Source organism: Dromiciops gliroides, chromosome 4 (assembly GCF_019393635.1).
Source record: "Dromiciops gliroides isolate mDroGli1 chromosome 4, mDroGli1.pri, whole genome shotgun sequence".
Classification (NCBI taxonomy): Eukaryota; Metazoa; Chordata; class Mammalia; order Microbiotheria; family Microbiotheriidae; genus Dromiciops; species Dromiciops gliroides.
This window is the reverse complement of record NC_057864.1, coordinates 492,884,035-492,894,207: the sequence shown is the minus strand read 5'-3', so window position 1 is coordinate 492,894,207 and position 10,173 is coordinate 492,884,035. Positions and strand designations below refer to the sequence as shown.

At 40.1% G+C, this 10,173-nt stretch overlaps 1 long non-coding RNA gene across 1 annotated transcript; it reads left to right on the top strand.

The window, feature by feature from the left end:
- Positions 1 to 1,146: 1,146 nt before the first annotated feature.
- Positions 1,147 to 7,108, top strand: LOC122753267. Its single transcript, XR_006356266.1, has 3 exons — positions 1,147 to 1,203; positions 1,582 to 1,780; positions 6,982 to 7,108. It is a non-coding gene; the product is annotated as an uncharacterized LOC122753267 (long non-coding RNA).
- Positions 7,109 to 10,173: the final 3,065 nt, after the last annotated feature.

Genomic DNA, 10,173 nt, shown 5'->3' with positions numbered 1-10,173 from the left:
AACAGGGACTTTGTATAAGTCAGTTATCTCTCTGATCATTTGTTTCCTTGCTCATAAATGGAGAGCTTGGATGTGATGACTTCAGGTCCTTCTCTTCTTGATCTATGATCCTTTCAAATTCACTGCACTCTTGATTGAGGCTGTACATTCAGCTCCCTAAGTAAATCCCACTAGGAAAGATGATGCAGAAGAGAAATAATTCATTTTTAGCCCTGCCACGTCCTGGACCGCCCTTCCCCCTCCCTTCCTTCCCCCTATTTTCAGTGTCTTTGGGGTTGGCAGGATTTTGCTGGTGGGGAGACTAAAATGCAAGGGTGGGGTCCTGCTGGACAGGAGTTGCTTCCTTTATATATTTATTTATTCGTTTTGAAAAAGCTGCTTCCCTAAGGATCCCTTAGTGATTTCTTGAAAGTGTTTACAGGATTAATACTGGCAAAAATCAAATTCAGAGGAAGCAAGCCAAGAGATTACATCATAGGGCTAACAGACTCCAGAGCCTCTTGGATACATTCTGGGAAGATAAAAGGGTAGCTATCTGATTAGATTGGAATCCTATAGGGTTGCTTAAATATTTGGGATTTATAGGATTTGAGGTAACGAGAGTGGGTGGGGGTGGGGATACTAAGAGCAAATGCCGTAATTTGGAAAACCAGAGTCTTCCCGCAAATAAATCAGTCATTGGATCAGGACCTTGTTTTGCCTAGTAATTGTGGCTAGAAGTTACTATGACCCCAGAAGGAGAACACAGAGACCAAAATGGTTGAGGTCCAAACTCTGGAGACAGCGCCAAGTGGGAATGGGGTGAGCAAAGGCTGGTGTGTGAAATGCGGGGCTGCCCGGATCTCTTGTCTGATTCCTGGCGTCTTAGCTGGAAAGTAAGAATCCAGACCAGGACCTGTCTTCTCCCTGGGGAGACAGAATGGGGGGAAATCTCTATGGAGAGCAGGCAAGAAAGGCCGTCCACAACTGAGTTAACAGAATGTGTGTGCCGCTTGGTGCATGCGGGCTGATGTCAAAGGGCCCCCTGGGATTTAGCCAGCCGGCCCTGGACTCTTTCACTATCAAGAGAGGCGGGGGAGTCAACGGGAAGGAAGTGGGTGTAAAGAAATTTAATATGAATTAAAAAACCCTTGTCAACTTGAAAGAGTACTGAGCACACATAACCCATTGGAAGGAGAAGATCTACACGACCCCCCACACAAGGTAAACACTGTGTCTGCCCGATGGGAGGAAGGAGAGAGACAACTCCCCCGACGTTTTACAGGCCAGGATTATTTGGGGGGGGGCGGGGGGGTGCTTTCCATTGTGAACCTGTTCATTTTTCCTTCAAGAAAAGAAAATATACAAAATGAGACGTCCCTTCCCCCAAACATGTGGGCTTAGCTCAGAGAGCGATTTTCTGTAAGTGTGTGTGTGTGTGTGTGTGTGTGTGTGTGTGTGTGTGTACACACACATATGTATATACGTGTGTATGTATATGTATATATGTGTGTATGTATATGTGTGTATCTATAGCTATATCTATATATCTCAAGAGGTTTTTTTTACTTCACCCTTATCTCCAAATGTGCCTCTCCCCAGAGTCATCCCCAATGACAAAGAACTTGTCCAAAGAGAAGGGAAAAGTCTGTTTAGCAGAAGTAACCAACATGTCAACCAGCGTTGACAGAGGCCATGGTCCTCGGTCATCTTCCCCATGTCTACCTCAGAGGGAAAGCGATTCCTTGATTCATCTTCTTGGGTGGGGCCAGCATTCCAATTACATCACGGTCACCTGGAGGTGAGTTTGGGGTTTTGGTTTGGGGGCCGCTACAGTTCTTTCAATTTACATTCTCGTCTTTGGGATTATTATTGGATTAGCATTTGCTTTAGCACCCATAAATCTTTTTTTTTTTTTTTTTTTTTTTTTTGCGGGGCAATGGGGGTTAAGTGACTTGTCCAGGGTCACACAGCCAGTAAATGTCAAGGGTCTGAGGCTGGATTTGAACTCAGGTCCTGAATCCAGGGCCGGTGCCCTATCCACTGCACCACCCAGCTGCCCCCCATAAGTCTTTTTATGCTTATCTGTATTCTTCACTATTTATGGTACAGTAGTATTTTATTTAAATCTTTAAATTCTACATTCATGAATTATGGTGGCTCACAGTGCTATTTATTTAACTTATCCTTCTTAGATTTAAGTCTAAGAAATATATCTCATAAAGAGTTTTCTTTCTGAATTTTTGAGAATAGCTTAGATAGCATAGGTGTTCATTTTTATTTACATATTTGGTAGACTTTTCTTGTAAATCTGGCTAGATTAGGGTTTTTCCCTTTTGGTTGTTCCTTTATGATTTGTGCAATTTCATTTTCTGAAATTAGATGTCTTATTAACTTAAGTATTTTGTGTTTTTGTGAATAATTCTCAATTTCTTTTAAATTCTCAGCTTTTCTAGCCTATATCTGTGGCTCTAATCATTTTAGAAACAATTTGTTCTGTTTGTTATGATTTTACTTTGTCAAATTTTTTTTCATAATCTGATTTTCCTTAGTCTTTTTTGTTAGGTTAGCTAACACTATTGATTTTGTTGATCTTTTAAAAGAATGAACTATTAGTTTTGTCTGCTGTTTTATGAACTTTCTGTTTTCCAATTTAACTGTTTTCCTTTAATTTTAAAAGTTTCCTCATTTTGGGTTTGTGGTCAATTTTCTAATTTAAAAAAATCACAAGTTTATTAACTTTCTCTTCCTATTTTATTAATATATATTCTTAGGACTATTTATTTTCCCCTTTTGATAGCATTAAAATAACTCTGTTCCAGAAATTTTGACATGCTTTTTCATGATTTTTGGCAGTTATTATATCTATGATTTGTTCTTTGACTCATTCATTACTTAGGATGTCATAATGAAGCCCCTGTTAGATTTGACCTTCTGTTGCATTATAATTATAAAGGATTACTGAATATATCTGCTTTTTAACATTTATTATTTCTCTGTACCCTAACATAAATGACAATTTACATTGTTCTGGGGATCCTCACCTCTTTGCCTTTTGGGAAGACTCTATGTTCTAGCCTCTCTTCTCTGGATATTTATTGATTTTTTTCCCCATTATTCAGAATCCAGCTTCCTTTTAGAGATTTTCCCATTTATTTGTTGTTGTTGTTGTTGTCTGAGATCTAGGTCTTTGGGTTCTGCTTTTTTTTTTTTCTTTTTCAGCAGGGCAACGGGGGCTAAGTGACTTGCCCAGGGTCACACAGCTAGTAAGTGTTAAGTGTCTGAGGCTGGATTTGAACTCAGGTCTTCCTGAATCCAGGGCTGGTGCTTTATCCACTGTGCCGCCTAGCTGCCTAGCTGTCCCTGGGTTCTGCTTTTTACCATCACTTACTTCATCTCTGAATTCCTCATATTCAGATTTCTTACTGCATAATCATATTTCATTAGGTTCATGTATCATGGTTTTCCCCCAATCATTCTACTAGATGAACACTCACCTTGTTTTCATTTCTTTGCTATTCCCAAAGTGTGCAGAGTTATGACTAGCTTAGTCTATAGTGGACATTTGCTTTTGTCTTTGATTGCATTGGGGTCTATGCCCAACTGTGGGAACTCTGAACCAAAGGGTATGGATCATTTAGTCACCCATATTTAAAAAACAATTCTTCTATGTTTTTATTTTTATTAACATTTTTATTTAAAGTTTTAAGTTTCAAATTTTATCTGTCCCTTCTTCCCTCCCCGAGGAGGTAAAAAATCAGATATGGCTTGTACATGTAAAATTATGGAAAACATTACCATATTATTCAGTTTGTATAAGAAAACTCAAAGAAAAGAACAAAATGAAAGAAAGAGAGTCAAAAAATAGCATGCTTCCATCTGTGTTTAGTCAATATCAATTCTTTCTTTGGAGGTAGATAGTGTGCTTCATCATTAGTTCCTTGGGATTGTCTTGGATCATTGTTTTGCTGAGAATAGTTAAGTCTTTCACAGTTCTTCATCAAACAATATTGCTGTCACTGTGTACAACATTCTCCTTCACTATTCATTAGTTCATACATGTCTTTCTAGGTTTTCCTGAAATCATCCTGCTTGTCATTTCTTATAGCACAATAATATTCCATTACCATTCTATATCATGGCTTATTTATCCATTCCCCAATTGATGGGCATTCCTTTGATTTCCAATTCTTAGCCACCACAAGAAGAGCTGCTACAAATATTTTTTGTACAAATAGGCCCTTTTCTCCTTTTGGGGATGTCTTTGGGATATAAACCTAGCAGTGGTATTTCTGGATCAAAGGGCATGCATAGTTCTATAGCCCTGTGGGAATAGTTCCAAATTACTCTCCAGAATAATTGGATCAGTTTACAGCTCCACCAACAGTGGATTAGCATCTCAGTTATCCCACATTCCCTCCAACACCCAACATTTTCCTTTTTTGTCATATTAGCCGCTCTGATAGGTGTGAGGTGGTTCCTCAGAGTTGTTTTAATTTACATTTCTCAGATCAATTTAGTCACCCATCTTACACAATTCCAAACGGAAATCCAGAATGTCTGGGTCACTTTGGAGTTCCATCAGTCCTGCCCCAGTGTTCTCATCCTTCTAGCATTGACTGTTCCTGTCTTTTCACATCTTCATCATTTTGTGTATAGTGAAAAGAAATTGCAAGATTATTCTGATCTGCCTTTTTCTCTTACATCAAATGACATGAAACTTGTTTGTATGAGAACCTTTATAATTTGAAGTTCTCCTTCCAAAAACTGTTCATCCTCTCTGACCACTTCTTTATTAGGAAATGGTCCTTAGTGTTATATAATTGGGTCAGTTCCCTGTTTATTTTTGTATATCAGACTTCTATTAGTCAGCCTGTTTGCAGATCAAAGCAGCAGCAGCAGAATGGTACTGTGCTTAGAAAGCCAACCTCAGAGCTAGGAAGACCTAGGCTCAAGCCTTGTCTGATCCATACTGATCCTTGAACAAGTCAGTTTATCTTTCAATGCTTCAAGAAACTTTCTATGACTATATATAGATCATCGAGAAACAAGAATGCTTAAAAATTGTTTTGTGTTTTAGGTAGAACACTGGGGTGAATGAATGCACAACACATAGAGCCAGAGGAGCAGGGTTTGGTATGGATACAGAACCTTACATATTTTTAGACTTGGTTAATATGTTGGTTAGTTTTGCTGAGCTGACCCCACCCCACCCCCAATTTATCTTTTGTAACAATAGATGGTTCTCTAGGACGACAACATTTGTGAATAAAGGTGAAGTAAAACCAAAACAAAACAAAATAATAAAAATTAAAGAAAAAAGCCCTACAGTTTCCCAAAGACAACCATGAATGTGTTCCTTTTTCTTTCTTTTTGTGGGGCAATGAGGGTTAAGTGACTTGCCCAGGGTTACATAGCTAGTAAGTGTCAAGTGTTTGAGGACAGATTTGAACTCAGATCCTCCTGAATCCAGAGCCAGTGCTTTATCCACTGTGCCACCTAGCTGCTCCATGAATGTTTTCTTATTTACTTCTGGACCCAGTTCCTTGTTCATCAGCAGTGTCCATCCAAGATACTAATGGATAAGCTCTATGGATTGTCCATCCACTGTGTAATCTAGTCTGAAAAATAAGAACTTTTCATCCACTAGGTTTTTAGGGTATGGATGGTTAATCTGGTCCCTTCTGTGATTATGTACCTTAAAGTTTAAGAGGCTCTGCAGTGTTCTGAAGCTTGATGCAATCAGTACAATATCTTCTACAGACAGGAGCATTTGGAGTTTGTCAATAAGCACATAGAGCCTGTGCTCTAATGAATGTGACGGGTACTGGAGCACAAAGAATGATAAAAGCCAGTCTTTGCTCCTGAAGAGCTTTCAGTCCAAAGGGGCAAATAATCTATAAATGACTATGTACAAACAAGACACATCCAAGATCATTTGGAGACAAGAGAAAGAAAGTGCTGGAATTAAGGGGGTTTGGAGGAGACTAGAAAAGGCTTCTTGTAGATTTGGTGGATTTTAGCAGTGACTTGAAGGAGGTCAGGGAAGTCAGGAGGCAGAAATGATTCCAAACATTTGGGACAAATGCAGAAAAAGTGGAGGGACTAAGGAGGGAAAAGAGAATTCGTTCAGTCTTTGACATGTTGAGTTTAAGCTGTGTGCAGGTGAAGATGTTCCAGAGGCAATTGGAAATGCAAGCCTGGGAGTCAAGAGAGAGGTAAGGATTGGATAAATAGCTACGAGAATCATGAGCATAAAGATGCTATTTGAATCCTTGGAATCCCTGCTCACCATCTGGAGAGCCTCATTATACACAGGAAACTCCTCTTCAGCTTGGACTTTGGACCAGAGAGCCCTCTTGAGGGTGGGCCACACCTTTGGTGAACATTCAGCGCCTCATTTAGTGTTGTATCTGATAATTATCAGAAGGTTGACCAAAGTTATCACTATTGTTGTACCAGCATGGAACCCTTTATCATCATAGCAAATGCTTTAGAGGCAGTGTGGTGTAGTGGTTAGAGAGCTTGTCGAAGACCTGGGTTTGTATTCCACCTCTGACACATCCTGGCTATGTCATGGGGCAAGACACTTAACCCCTCGGCACCTCAGACAACTCTCTGGGATCAGAAGTTGTAGAGAGTTGTACTGAGGTGCTTTGGTAGAGGGAGTTCCTCACCCTATGCTTCCTATAGTGAGGAAATTATAGGTGTAGTGATGCATATCTTCATGGAAGACCATTTGTTGGACATGACCCTTTAAGGCAACATTGGGCTCGACTGAATCTGATGATTTTTAGAAATCATTAACAAAAATCAATGCTGCAGGGGCAGCTAGGTGGCACAGTGGATAAAAGCACCAGCCCTGGATTCAGGAGGACCTGAGTTCAAATCCAGCCCCAGACACTTGACACTTACTAGCTGTGTGACTCACTTAACCCTCATTGCCCTGAAAAAAAAAAAAAAAAAGCAATGCTGTAAAATCTCATCTCTTCCCCCCTTCAGCCAAATACAGGACTGGATCAATGTGGTCACTATGGAATATAATTTGTCAAGACCTGCCAGCCCCTCTTCTGTTTTCATGAAGGATCTCCTGGGTGCTTGTGTAGGCATCTTGTGTTGTTGATATTTTACAGAGGTGTGAAAGCAGGCTTATGGTAAGTACTGCTTTCCCTATAAACTAATCTCAATAATAATAATAAACTAAACTAGATATAATATATGCATATTATTTATATTATACATAAATATAATAAAGTAACAATGGGTAATAAGTAATAAACTAATGCATGACTATATAATATATAAATAAATATAATAAACAATAAATTCTTTAAACTACATTTTAAAATCGTCAATATGTATTATTCTATGAAATGAAACAATATTGAGGCCATAGAGAATCTTCTCCATCCCAGTTCTTAGCAGAAAAATGATGTGTAAAGGTCAGAAGGAAACACAGGCAGGAAGAATAACTTAGAAAGTTCCATATTCCAAAAAAAAAGAGGAAAGGATTTATATGCACAAAAATAGGGATGCCCATCAATTGGGGAATGACTGAACAAGCTGTGGTCTATGATGGTGATGGCCCATTATTGTGCTCTAAGAAATGACAAACAGGATGACTTCAGAAAGGCCTGAAAAGACTTAATGTAAGTGAAGTGAGCAGAACCAGGAGAACTTTGTGCACAGAGACAGCTATATTGTTGGATGAAGAACTGTGGCTGACTTAACTGTTCTTAGCAATACAATGATCCAAGACAATCCCAAAGGACTATTGATGAAACATACTGTTCATCTCCAGAGAAAGAACTGGTATTGATGGAACAAACTGAAGCAGGCTGTTTGTCACTTTCTTTCTTTTTTTTCTTTTATTTGAGTTTTCTTATACAAAATGATGGAATATGGTCATGTTTTAGATCATTTTACATGGATAACCCATATCTGATCACTTACTGCCTCAAGGAGGGGGGAGGGGAGAGATGGAGGGAGGAAGAGAATTTGAAACTCAAAACTTTAAATAAAAATGTTAAAAAAATGTTCCATGTTGAAATTATTATATACGTAAAAGGAAAAGCAAGCCACATGCATGTACAATCTTCTTTGTCCTGTTATACTTTGTATATGGAAACGCCCATTTTATTTGGTGTTTGCTAAATTCAGAGCAATATAAAATTAAATGAAAATGAAAGAAAAATGATGTGGCTTTGGGTTGGCTTGCTCAGGGGCAACTTTCCTTAATTTATGGTGATTAAAAAAAGAAAGAAAAAACCGGGAGAGAGCCTTTTTTCTTTTATGAATCTTGTGATTTCCCTCCCCAAACCAAACTGCTGAACTTTGCAGAGTAATATGTAAGGGCTGGAAGGCGACAAGAAAGAAGTGGTTAGATTAGAGTGGAATCAGGATTGTGTTTAGGGTTAATCTCTGGTTCTTACTGGAGAATCTGGGCCCAGGCCTGGCCCCTCAGAGGCCTTTCTGCTGTTGCCTGAGGACATGCTCTGCGGATGCTCACTTTTCTCCTCCCATGGTCTCACATCAGAGATGGAAAGATCTATGCCGAGGGCGCTGGCACAGGCACTGAATTTGGGGGACTGCGAATATAGCCCTAGTTTCTCCGAGCTGGTCTAAGGCATGGTTAGTTCACACCGGATGCACAATTCTGGCAGATGGGACTGAGCTCTGTCAGGTAGACTTTGGGGAAATGAGGGTGTTTCAGTCATTTGGAAAGGAAACACTTGAAAGCAGCACACCTTGGAAGCCATCAGGGTAATGGGGAATTTAATTCTGCCATTTTTTTTCATCAGGAAAGCAAACCTAGTCAGATCTGGGCTGGCATGTCCAATCCCTTGTCTTGAGAGCCTCAAACAGATTTGCACCGCCCAGGTTTCCCCAGGGGAACTTTTGGCTTCATCCTCATTTGAGAAAGACAAATGGCCCAAGATGTATCTGTTTAAACTTTCACAAGGGGACAGAACCCTGGAGAAAACATGTGTGTTGGGGTCTCTGTGATCTCCATGATGGTCCAGAAGCCTGTGTGCAGTTTTTGGATAATTCATAGGTCTTCTATATTGTAATACACACTATTATGATTTGGGTCCTCTCTGGAATTGGGATCTTTCTCATTTTTCCCCCTTTTGTCTTTTGAAATCTACAGGGGTTGAGATTTTCTGCAGAATGGGCTTTAAAAAACCCAATTTCTTGTTGGGATCCTTTTTGTATGTTTCCTGTCTTGTGCAGAAAGGTTCAAGGACTTCTAGCACAGTGCTCAGCACAAAGTAAGTGTTTAATAAATGCTTGCTGATTGATTTGTATGTACCTTGAATGTTATATCCTACACATTGTGTCCTCTAATGTAAGCTTTTTGAGAGCAGGGGTAGGGCCTTCATGCCCCCCAGAGCCAAGCACCCCCTTTAGGGTCTTAATAAATCATTATTGAAGATGGATTTGTTTTTCAAATATTGTACCCAGCACGCTGCTGAGAAAACAGTAGGGGTTTAATCAAGACTTACTGAAGAAATCAACATAATTATGTTTGGGTTTTGGAGACTAAAGTTATGGAAAGATCCTGGTCTGGGAGCCCTGACTCTGATGTTCCAAGAGTATAGATTGGTAGCAGAAAGACTTACCCAGGGTCACACAGCTATTAAGTGTCAGTGGTAGGATTTGAACCCCAGTGTTCCTGACTCCAAGTCTGTGCCACTCACTACCCTACCCTGCCCACCCTTGACTGGCTGTATCCCTGAAGAGTCAGTTAATGTCTCTGAAGCTTCAGCTCTCTCCTTTGTAAAGGGATGCAATGGGTTTAGCTTAATGGCTCCCTACAGTTTTTGTCCCATAAACCTCTTTCAACAATAACAATGAAAACATGGTGTGAACCCCCAGGATAATTGTGGGAAAATATGGGCCCCCCTCAAAAGCTGATTGAAGTTGTCTGGGGAACAATTAATGTCTGGGAGGTGAATTTCAGCGGGAAGAAGGGTGTGTACTAATGGCTCCTTTCCTCCCCCCCTCCCCAGCAATCGGGAGGTGGGGGAGGAGTTTAGAGGGCTGTCCCTTTGACTGTACTGCATTCCAATTGGCTAGCGTTTGGTGCCAGTGTCTTGGCCCACAAATTGTAACTGAGGAACAAGGGGTGAGGCCAGCCAGGTTGAGATAAAAGGGCTCCCAAGTCCCACACTCACTGGAGCTGGCCCATTC